The following is an 18,983-nucleotide window of genomic DNA, read 5'->3' as shown; positions in this document are numbered from 1 at the left end:
GGTGTTGTCAGTACCCATGCATGACACCCGTGTGCAGGGAGTGGTGGCAGCAGACCCGTAGCACCATGCCATGCACAGCGGCACTTAGCACAGCAGAACTGAGTAACTTCCCTTGGAGGAAGTGCAAGGAGCTGTTGTCTGCTCCCACTTCTGCTTTTGTAAGGAGAAACTGCACAATCGCAGGAAGTGGAGCAAAGCTGGTGTGGTGCAATAGCCCCCGTCCCCTTGGCCAGGGGGGCCAGAGCTGACCCTGCCACTGGGAAGGCAATGGTTGCTAAATGAAGGCTATGTGCTGAGCTCAGTTGGGATCACTGGATTCACAGAGGCACCAGCAGCTCCTGAGCTCAGGCTGTAGAGCCCAGCATGAGGTTTGGGGTGCAGGAACCCAGAGAGGCAGGCAGCACCATGCTTATGGCAGAAAAGCACAGGAAAAGGTGCTTGTGTGGATGGACAGGAAGTAAAATTGTTTGCTGCGTCTCTGCTTGCAGAGAAGAAAAAGTGGAAGAGTGCGGCTCACCCATGGACTGTGTCTTGGGACAGGTGACAGCATGTTTCTGCCTGTAGGCTGAGGTGACCCTGGGAAGGCAGCCACTGCTCCTTCCCCAGGGGCCTTCTGCGGTGCCAGCTTGGTCTAGGAGCCCCAGCCTTGCTTTTGTTTTTGTATCTTTATTGATGACTTGGGTGAGGGAATTGAGTGCACCCTCAGTAAGCATGCAGATGACACCAAGTTGGGGGGAAGTGTCGATCTGCTGCAGGGTAAGAAGGCTCTGCAGGACGATCTGGATAGGCTGGACCGATGGGCTGAGGCCAACTGTATGAAGTTCAACAAGGCCAAGTGCCGGGTCCTGCACCTGGGGCGCAACAACCCCAAGCAGAGCCACAGGCTGGGAGATGAGTGGCTGGAAAGCTGCCTGGCAGAGGACCTGGGAGTACTGGTTGATAGTCAGCTGAATATGAGCCAGCAGTGTGCTCAGGTGGCCAAGAAGGCCAACAGCATCCTGGCTTGTATCAGAAAGTGTGGCCAGCAGGTCTAGGGAAGTGATTGTCCCCCTGTACTCGGCTCTGGTGAGTACTCTCGAGTACTTTGTTCAGTTTTGGGCCCCTTGCTACAAGAAGGACATGGAGGTGCTCGAGTGAGTCCAGAGAAGGGCGACGAAGCTGGTGAGGGGTCTGGAGAACAAGTCTTCTGAGGAGCGGCTGAGGGAGCTGGGATTGTTCAGCCTGGAGAAGAGGAGGCTCAGGGGCGACCTTATCGCTCTCTACAGGTACCTGAAAGGAGGCTGTAGAGAGGTGGGGGTTGGTCTATTCTCCCACGTGCCTGATGACAGGACAAGGGGGAATGGGCTAAAGTTGCCCTAGGGGAGGTTTAGGTTGGATGTTAGGAAGAACTTCTTTACTGAAAGGGTTGTTAGGCATTGGAATGGGCTGCCCAGGGAGGTGGTTGAGTCACCATCCCTGGAGGTCTTTAAGAGACGTTTAGATGTAGATCTTATTGATACGGTTTAGTGGAGGACTTGTTAGTGTTAGGTCAGAGGTTGGACTAGGTGATCTTGGAGGTCTCTTCCACCCTAGATGATTCTGTGAAGATGTAAATGGAAAATGTTACCTACAGGTTTAGCGCAAATAAATGGTGGGAGAATTGTGATACCATATTATATTAGATGGTAATTGGAGCACATAATAAAGCATGCTGGGGAACTGAAATATTACAACAGGTTTTTAAGTAGAAAATGGATGGGACCTAATTTGTAAACCATTGTCAGACAGGTATCAAAACAGTGTGTCATATGTCTTAAAAATAACCCACAGACAGGAATCAAACCCCAAATGGGAACAATAGAGAAGGGAAATGTTCCTGGGAAACAGTGGCAAATTGATTTTTTCGAACTCCCAAGAAAAGAGGGGTTTAGATGCTTGTTGGTACTAATAGACACCTTTTCCAGATGGCCGGGAGCATTCCCATGTAGAACTAACAAAGCCAGAGAAGTGTCCAAAATGTTGTTGAATGAAATTATAGTGAGATTTGGTGTACTCTCAGTAATGTCATCTGACAGGGGACCACAGTTCACTGCAGAACTGACCCAACAAGTCAGCAAAGTGCTGGGGATTGATTGGCAACTACACACTCTGTATAGGCCAGGGGCGAGTGGCCAAGTGGAAAAAATGAATCATTTGATAAAACAACAGATTACATATTGGTTTCTTGACAGATTTTAGCATTGGTATCAGGCGCTACCCATGGCACTTCTTAGAATTAGAACTAGGCCTGGGACCAAGGAAAAACTAAGCCCCTTTGGGATATTGTATGGCAGGCCTTACCAAATGCCATACAAAGGAGAAGATCTAACACAAGTAGGAAACCAATATTTATGACAACATATTATAGTTTTGGGCAAGCAACTAGAACAAATCAATAAGAATGTTTTAGGCACTAGACCTTTTATTAGCCTCCCAAGGGGCAGTATGCACTTTAATAAATATTTGTTGCTGTATGTACGTAAATGAGGCAGGACGAATTGAGACTGATCTCAAAAAATATTTGGAAAAGACCAAGATCTTACATAAGGTAGTTCAAGATGACACCTCGTGGGGCTTTTGAGAATTATGGAACAAACTGACCTCTTGGTTACCCAACTTTTATTGGCTTAAGCAGTTGTTTATAGGAATATTGATCTTGCTTATACTAGTATTCTTAACCTGTGTATTAGTACAGTGTGCATTTTGGTGCTGTGTAAAAGGACTAAATGATTATGAAACCTGGAAGTGTAACCAAATCAAGCACCATGTAGAAACTGGTAAGAATTTTATGAAAACTTTGAATCAAGAAGGAGTGCTATAAGCAAAATAATTTGCCTTAGGATAAAGAAAAGGGGGAACTTGAGACAGGGAACAAGATAAAGGATGTTGATTCCTAGGTCTTAGCTAGCACAACTGTATGTTAACGACCCCAAAGATAGGGGAGTAAAAGACTGTATGCATAGATAAGGGAACCAGCAAGAAGTGCCTTGACTGCTGAAGTCTGTCGAAGACAGGAAAGGCCAGAAGATTAGCAGCGAGGAGACGTACGGAAAACAGACTCCACTGTATTGGTGGTTTTACTCAGGTGGGCGGCTGAGCTCCACCACAACCGCTCTCTCCCTCCCCCTCCTCAAAGAGAAACGGGGAGAAAATATGATGAAAAGGGCTCAAGGGTTGAGATAAGGATGGGGAGATCGCTCAACAATTATAGTCACGGGCAAAACAGACTTAGGGAGATAGTAAGATTTATTACCTATTACTAACAAGATAGAGAAGTGAGAAACAAAGGAAAAAAAAACAAAAATGCCTTCCCCCCATCCACCCTCTTCCACCTCCTCCCCCCGAGCGGTGCAGGGAAACGGGGGAAAGGAGATTATGGTCAGTCTATAGCACCTCGTCTCTCCGCTCCTTCTCAATCACTCTCGGCCCCTGTGCTGTGGGGTCCCTCCCACGGGATGCAGTCCTTGCCGAACTGCTCTGGTGTGGGCTTCCCACAGGCAGCAGCTCTTCGAGAACTGTTCCAGATATGGGTCCGTACTACGGGGTCCATCCCTCCAGAGCAAACTGCTCCAACCTTGATCCCCCACAGGCAGCAGCTCCTGCCAGGTCACCTGCTCCTGCATGGTCTCCTCTCCATGGGCTACAGGTCCAGCCCAGAATCTGCTCTGGCAGGAGTCCTCCACAGACCGCAGCCTCCTTCAGTGCAGGTCCACCTGCTCCACTGTGGTCTCCTCCACGGGCTGCAGCGTGGAACCCTGCTCCACCGTGGTACTCCATGGGCTGCAGGGGGACAGCCTGCTTCACCATGGTCCTCACCGCAGGCCGCAGGGGACTTGTGCTCCATCACCTGGAGCACCTCTCCCCCTCCTTCTTCACTGACCTTGGCACCTGCAAGGCTGTTCCTCACTCCTCTCACTCTCCCAGCTTCTGTGAGGCAGCTTTTTTTTTTTTTTTCTTTCTTTCCCCTGTCTTAAATATGCTCTCACAGAGGCGCAAACAACATCGCTTATTGTCTCGGCTCTGGTCAGCAGCGGGGCCCTTACCTAACATGGGGCAGCTTCTAGATTCTTCTCACAGAAGCCACTCCTATGGCCCCTTGCTACCAAAACCTTGCAACATAAACCCACTACAACAGTCAGTAAGATTGTAAAGTAGGCATGTTTATTCAGCGCTGGGCAGCATGGGGGGTAGTCCCACCAAACTCATGCACACCCCAACGCGGCAACTTGCCTTGGTTGAAGCCAGGAATAGAAGAATGGGGGCTTGCTTTATCGTATTAATGATTTCTAAATAAAACAATCGTAATTATTAAAGCCAGGAATGAAAGAATGGGGTCTTGCTTAATTGCTTTAAAATAGATATTGCTGAGTGTCTTTGCTTACTACTGTGCAAATTAACTGAAACAAGGAGTCTTGGGGCCCCTCACAAAGGATGGTTCCTGACAAAAATGGGGAACCTGTCTCAAAAACCAGCTAAGACTGACCCTGTGGTTTGGAGAAGAGCCAAGGAGCAGCTGAGTCTGTACAAAGGCAGGGGGTCAACTAGTGATGAAGAGGAGTTATTGGCCTGCATCCCGACGACCATCACCAGAAGGCACTGCGCAGGTGCAGATGGGAGGAGTTTATGGAAATGACTTCTTGGAGCTAATTTTAATACAAAGCGGGGATAGGTTATGAATACATATAGGCGTATTGGGAAACTTCATGCATATCTAACTCTTTACTGCATATAACCATGATTCGTGGAAGAACTCTGTAACTCAAAGCAAATAAGTTATAAAGTAGGTATGTGGTTTATTTCGGCGCCGGGTGCATGCGGGATAGCTCCCAAAGGCATGCGCACCTTAACGCGGCAACTTGCTTTGGTTATATGCAGTAAAATATATATATGCACCTACTAGTTCCATAACACAGTTTATATACTTTATTTCTTGAGAACCGGGACCCTCCCCTGTTTCCCCATTGACTGGGTAATCCAGGTTCACAGTCTAGCCGGTGCTTCACAGACAATACATGGCTTTCAGTTGTCAGCCTGTTATCTTTCAAATTTATAGTGACTTTTTACTCTGTGAAGTCATAATGTTTCTTACCTTATCTGACTTGGCTTGACACCCCGTGATTTTCGCTTAATTGCACTCAGGAGTCTGATTGTTGTCTGCATTTTACAGGGTTATCTGGTAAGCTTTCTCATCACTGCAAGCATATCTCAACGCCACATTCCTTCCCTCTAAACAGTGTAACTCTGTGAAAAAACAACATTTTTATTCCCACACCATTGCGGGTTTGAGGGAGTGTGATGTAATCAATCTGCCAGGCCTCTCCATATTTATATTTCAGCCATCGTCCTCCATACCAAAGAGGCTTTGACCACTTGGCTTGCTTGATTGCAGCACGTTTCACAATCATGAATAACCTGTGCTATAGTGTCCATGGTCAGGTCCACCCCTCGATCACGAGCCCATCTGTATGTTGCATCTCTACCTTGATGGCCTGAGGTGTCATGGGCCCATCGGGCTATAAATAATTCACCCTTATGTTGCCAGTCCAGGTCCACCTGAGCCACTTCAATCTTAGCAGCCTGATCCACCTGCTGGTTGTTTTGATGTTCTTCAGTAGGCCGATTCTTGGGCACGTGAGCATCTACGTGTGTAGTGGCTTTACGTGGCAAGGTTTTGGTAGCAGGGGGCCATAGGGGTGGCTTTTGTGAGAAGGATCTAGAAGTTCTCGAAGAACTGCTGCCTGTGGGAAGCCCACACAGGATCAGTTGGGGAAGGACTGCATCCCGTGGGAGGGACCCCACGGCATAGGGGCCGAGAGTGACTGAGAAGGAGCGGCGGCGAAGAAGCGCTATAGACTGACCATAACCCCCATTTCCCCGTTCCCCTGCGCCGCTCGGGGGGAGGAGGTGGAAGAGGGTGGATGGGGGGGAAGGTGCTTTTTGTTTCTTTCCTTTATTTCTCACTTCTCTAGCTTGTTAGTAATAGGTAATAAATCTTGCCATCTCCTTATGCTGAGTCTATTTTGCCCGTCACGATAATGACTGTGCGATCTCCCCATCCTTATCTCAACCCTTGAGCCCTTTTCATCATATTTTCTCCCCGTTTCTCTTTGAGGAGGGGGAGTGAGAGAGCGGTTGTGGTGGAGCTTGGCTGCCCACCTGAGTAAAACCACCGCAACGTGGCGTACCTTTACAACCAGGTTCTCTACCCGGGTGGCAATATCTTGCCACAATGCAGCAGCCCAGATGGGTTTACCCCTGCGCTGCCAGTTGTTCTGCTTCCATTGCTGTAACCACCCCCTCAGGGCATTTGCTACCATCCATGAATCAGTATAGAGATAGAGAACTGGCCACTTTTCTCGTTCAGCAATATCTAAAGCCAGCTGGAAGGCTTTCACTTCTGCAAACTGACTCGATTCACCTTCTCCCTCAGCAGCTTCTGCAACTCGTTGTGTAGGACTCCATACAGCAGCTTTCCATCTCCGATGCTTTCCCACAATATGACAGGACCCATCAGTGAACAGGGCATATTGCTTCTCATTTTCTGGTAGCTTGTTGTACAGTGGGGCTTCTTCAGCACGGACCACCTCCTCCTCTGGTGATATCCCAAAGTATTTGCCTTCTGGCCAGTCCACAATCACTTCCAGGATTCCTGGGCGACTGGGGTTTCCTATTTGAGCCCGCTGAGTAATCAGTGCAACCCACTTGCTCCATGTAGCATCAGTTGTATGATGTGTAGAGGGGACCCTTCCTTTGAACATCCAGCCTAGTACCGGCAGTCGGGGTGCCAGGAGGAGCTGCGCTTCAGTACCGACCACTTCCGAAGCAGATCGAACTCCTTCATATGCTGCCAATATCTCCTTTTCCCTTGGAGTGTAGCGGGCCTCAGATCCTCTGTATCCCCGACTCCAAAACCCCAGGGGTCGACCTCGAGTTTCCCCAGGTTCTTTCTGCCAGAGGCTCCAGGTGGGACCATTCTCCCCGGCTGCGGTGTAGAGCACATTCTTTACATCTGGTCCTGTTTGGACTGGCCCGAGGGCTACCGCATGAACTATTTCCTGCTTAATTTGTTCAAAGGCTTGTCGTCGCTCCGGACCCCATTTGAAATCATTCTTCTTCCGGGTTACTTGGTAGAGCGGGTTTACAACCAGACTGTAATTTGGAATATGCATTCTCCAAAACCCCACGACACCTAGGAAAGTTTGTGTTTCTTTTTTGCTAGTTGGTGGAGACATAGCTGTTATTTTGTTGATCACATCCATTGGGATTTGATGACATCCATCTTGCCATTTTATTCCTAAAAACTGGATCTCTCGTGCAGGTCCTTTGACTTTTTGTTTTATGGCAAAACCGGCCTTCAGAAGGATTTGGACTATTTTCTTCCCTTTCTCGAAACCTTGCCTTGCTCTGTCACCCCACACAATGATGTCATCAATGTACTGCAGGTGTTCAGGAGCTTCCCCCTGCTCCAGCGCAGACTGGATCAGTTCATGGCAAATGGTAGGGCTGTGTGGACACCCCTCCAAGTAAAAGCAGACAGTAGCCTGCACTGTGCTGCTAGAGGGATGGAGAAAAATGCATTAGCGATATCAATTGTGGCATACCACTTGGCTGCCTTCGATTCCGGTTCGTACTGGAGTTCTAGCATGTCCGGCACTGCAGCACTCAGTGGTGGCGTGACTTCGTTCAGGCCACGATAGTCCACTGTTAGTCTCCATTCATCATTAGACTTTGGCACTGGCCATATGGGACTATTAAAAGGTGAATGAGTCTTGCTGATAACTCCTTGGCTCTCCAACTGATGAATTAGCTTATGGATGGGAATCAGTGTGAGAAACTAAGTCGTGTTTTTGCAGTAGAACATGTTTTTGAAGTAGAGCGTGTTTTTGCAGTAGAAAACTGTGAGATAAATCTCAATAATTTTCTTCAGACAGGATCTTCTGTGAAGCTATTTTATTCCCGACTACACAACTACCTTGGAATACAGAAAATTAGTTCTCTGCTGCAAAAACACAACTTAGTTTCTCACAAAAACTAACCTTCTGTATTCCAAGGTAGTTGTGTAGTCATAACAAGGAGAAATGCTAAGTAGGTAAGTGGACAGTAGAAGGCCTCACTATTCCAAAATAAGGTGGAAGGTTGAGAAAAACAGGATGAGCAGTGTGAGAACAGTAAAACAAAGATCACAAGTTCTCAAAACATAAGAAAGGAGAAATTAAAGGGTTGAAAAAAAGAAAATTTGTACATATGTGGCATGGAGGAGCGTTGAGTAGCTTGTGAACCTGTAGTACTCAGCCAATGGGGAAACAGGGGAGGTGATCAGGTGTCACGTAATAGGGAATAAAAGGTTATGCTTTGTTTACTAAAATGCGCTCCTGATTGGCAGGACGCCCGCCATTGCAATCACGAGTAAAGTAGCTTCACAGAAGATCCTGTCTGAAGAAAAGCGACCTGGTCGCGAGCGACCAGGAGCGCGGCGAACAGGGCCGGCAAACAGGGAGTGACGCGGTGGGAGTGACGCGGCAGTTAGCGAGGCAGTTGGCGCAGGCAGGGCGGGCAGGCAGGGCGGAGCGCTCACACCCGCCCATAGGGACAACTCCTCTAATGGCACTCTCCCGTCAGCTGGGCTACAATGGTCTCCACCAGGCACGGTGCCTTCTCTAGGAAGTCAGTGCACACCCAGACCGACTGCCCGTCCAAACATGCGGCAGTTCAGGTCTCCGGATGCGGGGAGTGTATGAGCCTCTTGCTGCCATCGGCGGGAGGCAGGGAGACTGCTTGCGTGAGGTGCGAGCAGGTGGACGACCTGGTCCGCATGGTGGCGGAACTCAAGGAAGAGGTGCAGAGGCTGAGGGATATCAGGGAGTGCGAGCGGGAGATAGACTGGTGGAGCAACTCCCTGCAGGACCGGAGGGAGAGGGACCAGGGTGAGACGCCCCAAAGGGGGGTGGACCCCCTGCCCTGTTGCCATCGGGCAGAGGGAGGGGACCTGCGAGTTGAGGAGGAATGGAGACAGGTCCCTGCTCGACCTCGCAGGAGATGCCCTCCCCTGCCGGCGCCGCCTTCCCAGGTGCCCTTGAACAATAGGTTTGAGGCCCTGGAGCTCGAGAGACCCGTGGGTGAGGATGAGGTAGGAAGCCTACCCAGGAGGATGCCTGAGGTGAGGAAGTTGACTCCATGCCTCAGGACTGCCTCCACCAAGAAAGAAAGAAGGGTGATTGTTGTGGGCGACTCCCTCCTCAGGGGAACGGAGGGCCCTATTTGTCGGCCTGACCCCACACATAGGGAAGTCTGCTGCCTCCCTGGGGCCAGGGTCAGAGACGTTACCAGGAAGCTTCCAAACCTGGTTCGCCCCTCTGACTATTACCCGCTTTTGATAGTCCAGGCTGGCAGCGATGATGTTGAAAAGAGAAGCCTCAGGGCCATCAAACAGGACTATAGGGGGCTGGGACGATTGGTGGAGGGAGCGGGAGTGCAGGTGGTGTTTTCGTCTATCCCTACGGGGGAAGGGAGAGGCACGGAGAGGACACGGAAAGCTCATGTGGTTAATAGGTGGCTCAGAGGCTGGTGCCAGCATAGAAATTTTGGGTTTTTTCACCATGGGGAGCTTTACTCGGCACCCGGCCTGATGGCCCCAGATGGGTCTCTATCTCCAAGGGGAAAACGGATCCTAGGCCAGGAGCTGGCGGGGCTCATAGAGAGAGCTTTAAACTAGGTAAGAAGGGGGACGGGGCTCAAACAAGGCTTGTTGGAGCTGTGCCGGGGGAAACAATGGCTAGGCCGGGGAAGAAGGCGATGGCCCAGCTGAAGTGCATCTACACTAATGCACGCAGCATGGGTAACAAACAGGAGGAGCTGGAAGCCATCGTGCAGCAGGCAGGCTACGACTTGGTTGCCATCACGGAGACGTGGTGGGACCGCTCCCACGACTGGAGTGCTGCAATGCCTGGCTATCGGCTCTTCAGGAGGGACAGGCAGCACAGAAGGGGTGGTGGCGTGGCTCTCTACATTAGAGAATCTTTTGATGTTGTGGAACGCCAGGCTGGGAATGATAAGGTTGAATCCCTGTGGGTTAGGATCCGCGGGAAGGCCGGCAAGGCTAGCATCCTGGTGGGGGTCTGTTATAGACCGCCGAACCAGGATGAGGAGACGGATGAGGAGTTTTATAGGCAACTTACAGAAGTTGCAAAATCGTCGGCGCTTGTCCTCGTGGGGGACTTCAACTTCCCGGACATATCCTGGAAGCACAACACGGCACAGAGAAAGCAGTCTAGGAGGTTTCTGGAGAGCGTGGGAGATAGCTTCCTGACGCAGCTGGTCAGTGAACCTACCAGGGGTGGTGCCCCGCTAGACCTTCTCTTCACAAACAGAGAAGGACTGGTGGGAGATGTGGTGGTCGGAAGCTGTCTGGGGCAGAGTGACCACGAAATGGTAGAGTTCTCTATTCTTGGCGAGGCCAGGAAGGGGACCAGTAAAACTGCTGTCTTGGACTTCCGGAGGGCTGACTTTGAGCTGCTCAGGACGCTGGTTGGCCGAGTCCCTTGGGAGGCGGTTCTGAAGGGCAGAGGAGTCCAGGAAGGCTGGGCGCTCCTCAAGAAGGAAATCGTGATGGCACAGGAGCGGTCCGTCCCCACGTGCCCAAAGATGAGCCGTCGTGGAAGAAGACCGGCCTGGCTCAACAGAGAGTTGCGGCTGGAGCTTAGCAGAAAAAAGAGGGTTTATAATCTTTGGAAAAAAGGGCGGGCCACTGAGGAGGACTACAAGGATGTAGCGAGGCTGTGCAGGGAGAAAATTAGAAAGGCCAAAGCTCATCTGGAGCTCAATCTGGCTACTGCCGTTAAAGACAACAAAAAATCCTTTTACAAATACATCAACGCGAAACGGAGGACTAGGGAGAATCTCCATCCTTTACTGGATGCGAGGGGAAACCTAGTTACTAAGGATGAGGAAAAGGCTGAGGTGCTTAATGCCGCCTTTGCCTCAGTCTTTAGCGGCAATACCGGTTGTTCTCCGGACACCCAGTGCCCTGAGCTGGTGGAAGGGGATGGGGAGCAGGATGTGGCCTTCGCTATCCATGAGGAAATGGTTGGCGACCTACTACGGAGCTTGGATGTGCGCAAGTCGATGGGGCCGGATGGGATCCACCCAAGGGTACTGAGAGAACTGGCGGAGGAGCTGGCCGAGCCGCTTTCCATCATTTATCGGCAGTCCTGGCTATCGGGGGAGGTCCCGGTTGACTGGCGGCTAGCCAATGTGACGCCCATCTATAAGAAGGGCCGGAGGGCAGACCCGGGGAACTATAGGCCTGTCAGTTTGACCTCAGTGCCGGGGAAGCTCATGGAGCAGATTATCTTGAGGGTCATCACGCGGCACTTGCAGGGCAAGCAGGCGATCAGGCCCAGTCAGCATGGGTTTATGAAAGGCAGGTCCTGCTTGACGAACCTGATCTCCTTCTATGACCAAGTGACGCGCTTGGTGGATGAGGGAAAGGCTGTGGACGTGGTCTACCTTGACCTCAGTAAGGCTTTTGACACCGTTCCCCACAACATTCTCCTCAAGAAACTGGCTGCTCGGGGCTTGGACTGGCGTACGCTTCGCTGGGTTAGAAACTGGCTGGATGGCCGGGCCCAGAGAGTTGTGGTGAATGGAGTCAAATCTGGTTGGAGGCCGGTCACTAGTGGAGTCCCCCAGGGCTCGGTACTGGGGCCGGTCCTCTTTAATATCTTTATCGATGATCTGGATGAGGGCGTCCAGTGCACCCTCAGTAAGTTTGCAGATGACACCAAGCTAAGTGCGTGTGTCGATCTGCTCAAGGGCAGGAAGGCTCTGCAGGAGGATCTGGATAGGCTGGACCGATGGGCTGAGGTCAACTGCATGAAGTTCAACAAGGCCAAGTGCCGGGTCCTGCACCTGGGCTGCAACAACCCCAAGCAGAGCTACAGGCTGGGAGATGAGTGGCTGGAAAGCTGCCTGGCCGAGAAGGACCTGGGAGTATTGGTGGATAGTCGGCTGAATATGAGCCAGCAGTGTGCTCAGGTGGCCAAGAAGGCCAACGGCATCCTGGCCTGTATAAGAAGCAGTGTGGCCAGCAGGTCGAGGGAAGTGATTGTGCCCCTGTACTCGGCTCTGGTGAGGCCGCACCTCGAGTACTGTGTTCAGTTTTGGGCCCCTCGCTACAGGAAGGACATGGACGTGCTCGAGCGAGTCCAGAGAAGGGCGACCAAGCTTGTGAGGGGTCTGGAGAACAAGTCTTACGAGGAGCGGCTGAGGGAGCTGGGCTTGTTCAGCCTGGAGAAGAGGAGGCTCAGGGGCGACCTCATCGCTCTCTACAGTTACCTGAAAGGAGGCTGTAGAGAGGTGGGGGTTGGTCTATTCTCCCACGTGCCTAGTGACAGGACGAGGGGGAATGGGCGAAAGTTGCGACAGGGGAGTTTTAGGTTGGATGTTAGGAAGTACTTCTTTACCGAAAGGGTTATTAAGCATTGGAACGGGCTGCCCAGGGAGGTGGTGGAGTCACCATCCCTGGAGGTCTTTAAAAGACGTTTAGATGTAGAGCTTAGGGATATGGTTTAGTGGAGTACTTAGTGTTAGGTCGGAGGTTGGACTCGATGATCTTGAGGTCTCTTCCAACCTAGAGAAATCTGTGAATCTGTGAATCTGTAAAATTATTTGAGATTTTTCTCACAGTCTGGGGGCTCGTGCGGGATCTTGTTGCCTACCAAAGAGTTCTTGCCACCAGACAGGAAGGTGCACCCCGCTGATTTCAGCGGTCCTGTCGGGGGTGGTGGGTTGTCTCGGTATGGCCGGCAAAGGACCGAGACTCTTAATCTGAAGACAAGCTTTGCGAAGCACTGGGGAGAAGGGAGGCCAGCACAGACATACCACAGACACAGCCTAGACAAATCACAGACACAGTACAGGCACAGGGATAACTGCTGATAACCCGGACCAGGAAGCCGTGCACGGACCGAGGTAAGGGAAACTTTACCGTGTATTGCCTCAGGGTGGGTTCGGGGAGACTCTTGTGTGGGGTGTGAATGAGATGCACTTCTAATACGAAGCGAGTGTGGAGTCCCTATTCGCGGTTCCGTAGTCCCACGAGGGGCACGGCCGGAGACGGACGAAGCGAAAGAGTCTCGGGGGGTTTGGGCCCTTAGGTGTACGGTACCCCGAGCACGGTAAAGTGAGGTGCTCGGCAGTACACCCCCACCTCTGTCCTAATCCTAGGTGAAGGCGTGTGGTACCCTGTGGGTGGTAAAGTCCACAGAAGCACATCAGGAAGAGATGGGGATTAAGGGTTCCAAGAGTCAGCAGGGTGGGGGTGGAGACCCCGGGACTGTGCCTAAAGATAGTCCTTTGGAGAGAACTATAAGGATCTGGAAAAACAGCTAGGGAAAAAGATTATTAATAATAAGAATAAATAAAGGTTAGATATGTGTAATTGTCTGGCCTAACAAGCCAATATAAGGATCTTCAGTACTTTGGCCAAAATACAGGTCTGATGAAAATTCAGGCTTGAAATTTATATGTAAAAAATAAGACTCCTTTTTCCAGAGGAGGAATCAAGTTATGCTCCCTATAGTCTTAATATTGCACTGGAGGCAGCGGCAGCTGCTCCAGGAGGGGAGACAGGGACTGCAATTGATGCTGTCCCTGGAGAAGTCGAGCCGGGGAGCGTGGAGCGGCAGGAGCGGAGGCGGGGGGGGGGTCCCGGTGAGGCCTTGGAGCTGTGTGGGGGTGCTGTGGGGCCGGTGCCACTCCCCCCTTACCAACAGAGAGGTTAGGAGTTTTAAGAAAGAAATGAAGTCTTTAATTGAGGGCCTAGCAGAACAGTCAAATCCATTTCTAAGGCCTAATTTGTATTCCTGGGGGGGGAAATGTCAATCCTGAGTATGTTATTCACTGGAGAAGATTGTTTAGGGGGGGAATGATTCAGCAGGCAGCTATGCAAGAATGGGAAAGAACTAACACACACACACACACGGACCAAGAGTAATTCCGATAGAGCAGAAATATCTGCTTATTCTGAGAGAAGGAGTTAAGAGAATCTTATCAAGTAGAGATAGAGCGCTGACAGTATTAAACTAGTGTATGCTACATAGTGTCTTTGCTAACTATTGTGTATTGTGCACGTTAATTAAAGCAAGAAGCCTTGGGCCCCTTACCAAGGTTAGTCTCTTGATAAGAGTGTGAGCCTATCTTAAGAAACTGGCAGAAACTGGTCCTGCGGATGGACAAGAGCCAAGGAGCAACTGAGTCTGCGCAAAGACAAGAGGTCAACTAGCGGTGACGAGGAAGAGTCACCAACCTTCATCTCCATGACCCCTGGCAACCACCACCAGGAGACACTGTGCAAGCGCAGATGGGAGAAGCTTATGGAAATGACTTCTTGGAGCTAATTTTAATATGAAGTGGGGATAGGACATGTATATGTATTGGCGCATTGGAAAACTTCATGCATATGTAACTCTTTACTGCATATAACCATAGGAAGTTGCTGCATCAGGTGCACATGACTTTGGTGAAACTACCCCTGTGCTGCCCAGCGCTGAATAAACATACCTACTTTACAATCTGATTGTGGAGTCCGTTTCCGCAAGTCAATCCAACTGAGATAATAACAACCCACAACATAGAAATCATATGAGAGACTCGGGGTCAGAATTAGAAAGTACTCGGGGATGAATCCTGAGGACCTGGTAGCCCAAAAGCTCTTTAAAGTTCATTTTGTGATTAAAGCCTGGCCAGATATGCAGAAAAAGCTCCAGAAGGTGGGAGGATGGAGTGAACAGTGTAGGTAGTATGAAGGTGTATGCCAGGGGGGAGATGAGAAGGAAAAGTAGAGAGCGAAACAAATGGTATTCACAGCGTACTGGGTAGTGAGGCAGAGGGTTAGAGGTAGAGGGACTTTTGGGAGGAGTCGGGCCCAGGATGGAAAGGAGAGGAAGGGAGATGAAGGAATGGCAGGCAAGGAAAGCTACCTGTGTTGCAGCCTAAATCCTAGCAGGGACAGACTTTGAGAAGATGTTATAAGTGTGGCCAGGCTGGCCACTTCAAATAGTGTACTGGGTCGGGCTGGGATGTTAACTTTCCCTGCAGCAGCCCATACAGTGCTGTGCTCTGCACTCGTAGCTAAAACAGCAGTGGTATCACACCAGTGTTGTGTCTGCTGCTGAGCAGTGCTGGCACAGCATCAGGACTCTCTCTAACTCCCCTAGGGGTGGGCAAAGATGTGAGAAAAGAAACATCACCAGGGCAGCTGACCTAAACCAACCAAAGGGATATTCCATACCATATGATGTCACACTCAGCAATAACAGGTGGAAAAAGGAGGAAGAGGGGAGGGGTGGGCTCTCGTTGTGAAAACGTCTGTCCTCCTCCCGAACACCGGCTACGTGCGTTGAGGCCCTGCTTCAAGGACGTGGTCAAGCATCGCTCGTTGGTGGGAAGTAGAGAGTAATTTCTTTCCTCTGCACTTCCACATAGCCTTTACTTGTTTTGTTTAGTTTTCCCTTTCCCCCTCCCTTTTCCCCTTTCCTTTTTCCCCTTTAGTTAAATTATTAATTGTTTAGTTAAATTGTTTAGTTAAATTGTTTAATTAATAATAATCTTTCCTTAATAATTATTTTTTTCCTTTAATTAAATCATCCTTATCTCAACCCGTGAGTTGTTCTTTCCTTTACTTCTTCCCCTCCTCATCTAAGGAGGGGGAGGGAGAGAGCGGTTGTGGTGTTCAGCTGCCTAGCACGGTAAAACCACCACAGTCCTTTTTGGTGCCCAACGTGGGGCTCGAAGGGTTGAGATAACAGTAGAATTGATTAAAACGCTTACAACTAACACACTTACTTGCTAGTCACCATGTTCAGTGTCCTGTTAATAGTGGCGTGTTTGATCATGTGTCATGCAATCCCTGTCATGTTCTCCTTTCTCCTCTATATCCGATCCGAGAATGTGCTACAATCTGTGTTCGTTTTTTAAATTCGCTGTGCTGCCAAGCACTGGCCTTGAGTTTAATCTGGCATTCAGGCTCTGCACTGTTATCACTTGGGTCTCATGGAAACTATCTTTTAGAGAATGTTCAGAATTACACTGCCTTCCTTTCCTCATCTGGAAGTCATTTTATGAATAATATCAGGAATGGTACCTCCTCCTTCTTTCACAGTGGGCTAATTACAACAGTCTCTGAGTATTTTGAATATCCATGTGTAACCCATATATTAAAATTTCTAATTCTGAATAACGGGTTTCCTCTTCTCTCTAAGATTAGTCGATTGTTTAGAAAGCTTACCCGGGAATCTGTCCCGAAACAGTCTTGTGGCAGGTGGCAAGGTGTGTGGGAGGATATCGGCAGGTACCTGTCACGGGTGTCTCCTCCAATAGTTTTGAACTTCACCCCTGAACTAGTGCAAAATCCTAAAAACCTGATAGAATGTTTGAGAGTCGTATGCCCTGACCCTGATAATGCCGGAGAACGACAGCTTGCAGCACCCTGCTGGGTCCTGGCTTACTCCTATCAAACACTGTTTAACATCATCCAGCATCTTGAAGAGAGGGAGGAAGTCTCTGAATCTGATGACCAGATAACACATGCTGTGACTGACCCAGAGGATCAACCAACTATGGTATCAGTCGCCCCCATAGTCAAGTCAAAGCAATGGAAACGGAAGTCAGCTCGTTTAGTAAGGGAAGAAGCCTCTCCTAAGAAGGAGGGAGAAGGGGAGAAGGCAGGCACCTCTAAAGCAGAGCCATCACAAAAACAGCAGGAAGAAGAGATGGAAATCATAAAGGAATCAGAAACCACTTGATCCCTATCCCTGAGTGAGTTGCGAGAAATACAAAAGGATTTTGGTCGACACCCAGGTGAACACATCCTCACCTGGCTGCTTCGATGCTGGGACACTGGGGCTAATAGCCAACAATTAGAAGGCAATGAAGCCAAGCAGCTGGGATCCCTCTCTAGAGAAAGGGTCATTGACAAAGTAATTGGGAGAGGGACACAGGTTCTCAGCCTCTGGAGGCAACTCCTGGCAGCTGTGAAAGAAAGGTATCCCCATAAGGAAGATATCGTATATCAAGTAGGCAAGTGGGCCACCATGGATGAAGGTCTCCAGCATCTGTGGGAATTAGCTGTGCTGGAGATGATTTATAGTGATTTGGACAATGCCCAGACACCTCAAGATCCCGATGAAGTCCAGTGCACAACATCCATGTGGCGTAAATTTGTGCGGAACGCACCATCATCACATGCCAGTACACTGGCAGGAATTCATTGGGATGAGGGGATGGGACCAACAGTGTATACTGTATCCTGCCAGCTTCAAAAATATGAAGACAACCTCTCTGCTCCGCTACAGGCCTGTGTCTCAGCTGTGGAAAAACTGTCCGAAAGACTTGACCACCTTGTAGAACGAGCATATCCCTCCTCATCCAGACAGAGTGATATTTCAGCCACTAAGAATCAGTATTTTCCTGCTCGAGAGAGAGAGTATCCAAGACGCACACCACGTGGCACCTTGTGGTTTTATCTGCGTGACCACGGGGAATATATGAGGAAATGGGATGGTGTACCTACTTCAACCCTAGCTGCTCGGGTACGTGAACTGAAAGGAAATACAGCAGAAAGAAGAGGGGCTCCTAAGAAAAATGCTGCTCCAGTGTCTGTTGGGCAGTTCCCCAGAGGCAGTAGAAGAGCTGATGTTATTCTTGACCCTGAGGAAGGGACCTCTGCTTCTCATTTGCAAGAATTAAGTGGCAGATACTCCAACCAGGACTAGAGGGGCCCTGCCTCTGGCCAGGTAGAGGAGAGGGATAACCGAATTTATTGGACTGTGTGGATCCAATGGCCTGGCATATTGGAACCACAAGAATACAAAGCTTTAGTGGACACTGGCGCACAATGTACCTTAATGCCATCAGGCTACCAAGGGACAGAACCCATCTGTATCTCTGGAGTGAGAGGGGGATCCCAACAATTAACTGTATTGGAAGCTGAAGTGAGTCTAACTGGGAATGAGTGGCAAAAGCATCCCATTGTGACTGGCCCCCAGGGCTCCATGCATCCTTGGCATAGACTACCTCAAGAGAGGGTACTTCAAGGATCCAAAAGGGTACCGGTGGGCTTTTGGCATAGCTGCTTTGAGCACAGAGAAGATTAGGCAGCTGTCTACCCGGCCGGGCCTTTCAGAAGACTCTTCCGTTGTAGGATTGCTGAAGGTTGAAGAACAGCAGGTACCAATAGCTACCACAATGGTGCACCGAAAGCAATATCGCACCAACTGTGCAAATTAATTAAAGCAAGAAGCCTTGGGCCCCTTACCAAAGTTAGTCTCTTGATAAGAGTGTGAGCCTATCTTAAGAAACTGGCAGAAACTGGTCCTGCGGATGGACAAGAGCCAAGGAGCAACTGAGTCTGCACAAAGACAAGAGGTCAACTAGCGGTGACGAGGAAGAGTCACCAACCTTCATCCCCACGACCCCCGACGACCACCACCAGGAGACACTGTGCAAGCGCAAATGGGAGGAGTTTATGGAAATGACTCATTGGAACTAATTTTAATATGAAATGGGGACAAGTTATGAGTATGTATAGGCGCATTGTGAAACTTCGTGCATATGTAACTCTGATGCATATAACCATAGCAAATTGCCACGTCAGGCACGCACAACTTTGGTGGGACTACCCCCCCATGCTGCCGAGCGCTAAATAAACATACCTACTTTACAATCTTACTGATTGTGGAGTCCGTTTTCCGCAAGTCACCCCTATTCTGAATTTATAACAGCAATCTCTCCTCCTTCTTTCACTCTGGATATTCCTATTTGTGGTGGTTTTACCGTGCTAGGCAGCTGAACACCACAACCGCTCTCTCACTCCCCCTCCTTAGATGAGGAGGGGAAGAAGTAAAGGAAAGAACAACTCACGGGTTGAGATAAGGATGATTTAATTAAAGGAAAAAAATAATTATTAA

Source organism: Anser anser, assembly GCF_964211835.1.
Source record: "Anser anser genome assembly, chromosome: W".
NCBI lineage: Eukaryota > Metazoa > Chordata > Aves > Anseriformes > Anatidae > Anser > Anser anser.
Note: the sequence above shows the minus strand (reverse complement) of the source record.